This window comes from Petaurus breviceps, unplaced genomic scaffold, assembly GCF_028583685.1.
Source record: "Petaurus breviceps papuanus isolate PSGF00001 unplaced genomic scaffold, PetGlider_PUasm1.0 567, whole genome shotgun sequence".
Lineage (NCBI taxonomy): Eukaryota > Metazoa > Chordata > Mammalia > Diprotodontia > Petauridae > Petaurus > Petaurus breviceps.
Genome location: NW_027186383.1, coordinates 7606803 through 7608421, shown reverse-complemented (window position 1 = coordinate 7608421; position 1619 = coordinate 7606803).

The window sequence follows — 1619 nt, the reverse complement described above, 5'->3', positions numbered from 1 at the left end:
GAGGCAAACTGTGAGCTGTGTACAGGAGGCTTTATCCAGGACACTTAAAATGCATGCAAACAAGGTACTATACAGAATCCTAGATGGACCTATCAGATAGAAAAACCACCCTGAGCTTTGTGTGGTTTTTCTCACCTATGTTTTGTGCTTTCGTTTGCAAAGAGAACTAAGGGGTCAAGTGTATTGACATTTGCTACATAAAATTCTGTTTCACTGAAAAGATGTTTCTTAAAACTCAGAGAAAACATCTTTAAGTTTTAGGAGCAGCTGCTCCTGGATATCAAATAGGCAAAGCTTTTAAGAACCACAGTTTTGAGAAAACAAGCCCCTGTGAAGCTGGGAGTGACACTGGCCCTCCACCCAGCCATGCTGGCCTCCTAGCACAGTGGAGGCCTCTTTCTGGGCTAAGGTTTCGGAAAGCATTCCAAAATCTCTTTCCATTTGAAGGCCAACATTATTGGTCACAAGTTCTCACTGTTTACTGAGATCTTAGTAGCCACAAGCTCTTTTAGGCTGATGAGTCTTTATTGACCACAGGTTCTTACCGGTTACTCAGAACTTAATAGCTATAAATTTTCATAGGCTGATGAGGAATCTTACTGGCTACAAGTGCTTATTATCTCCTGAGCACTGATTGACCAGAAGTTCTTAGAGGCTGCTGGCTACTTGCTGACTCCAAGCTCTTATTAGTTACTGAGATCTTAGTAGCCACATTCTTATGAAGAATTCTCTTTGACCACAAGTTCTTGTTGGTGCCTGAATTCTTTTAGGCTCCTGAACTCTCACTGGTCTCAAGTTTTTATTGGCCATAAGTTCTTATAGGCTGCTGAGTGTTTATTGGTTCCAAGTTGTAACTTGGAAGAGATTCTGAGATCTTAGTAGCCACAAATTCTTATAAGCTATTGAGTTCTTACTGGCACCAAGTTCTTATTGACTCTTGTCTAGATTAAATGAAGAAAATATATCACTGAAAGCCCAAGTTTTTCTCCCTGGGTTTGAAGAGTAAGGAAAGAGGAATCTCTCCCTGCAAGGCACCTGTGGGAAAAAATCTGGCATTCACATTTTGTATTCACATTTGGCATTGTGAAGTCAAGGAAAATGTCAGGAGTGATTATAACTCATCCTTCTTCCCTAGGATGAGTTTCCCCACAAGCTCATAGATCTTGGGTCGAATCTCCTCTACTGACACAGATGAGTCCCAGACTCCCACCACTTTTCCATTTGGGCCTACTAGGTATTTCCAGAAATTCCAAGTCGGTTCCTCCCCAGAGGATTCAGTTAGATACTTGAAGGCAGCCCTGGCCCCAGTACCATGGACAGCAATCTTGCTGAACATGGGGAAGGAGACTCCCTAAGTCTTCCGGGTTGGGTGGGTGTAATGGGAATGTAAATTTTAAAGATCTTCCCTGCCCCTAGGCTAAAGTGCACCTGGAGCCTGGGGTGGGAGGCTTGTTTTTCAGGAGATGCTTTTTGATTGGCCAGTGGGTCCAGAAGGTTGTTACATTCTCTGAGCCAGGAGAAGGCTATATAAGCCCTGATGTGAGGCTTTGTTTTGGGGGCTCACTTTAAGAAGTGTTCTGTGATTTGATCTGGATTCTGGGAAGCCGTTGTCCAGGCCC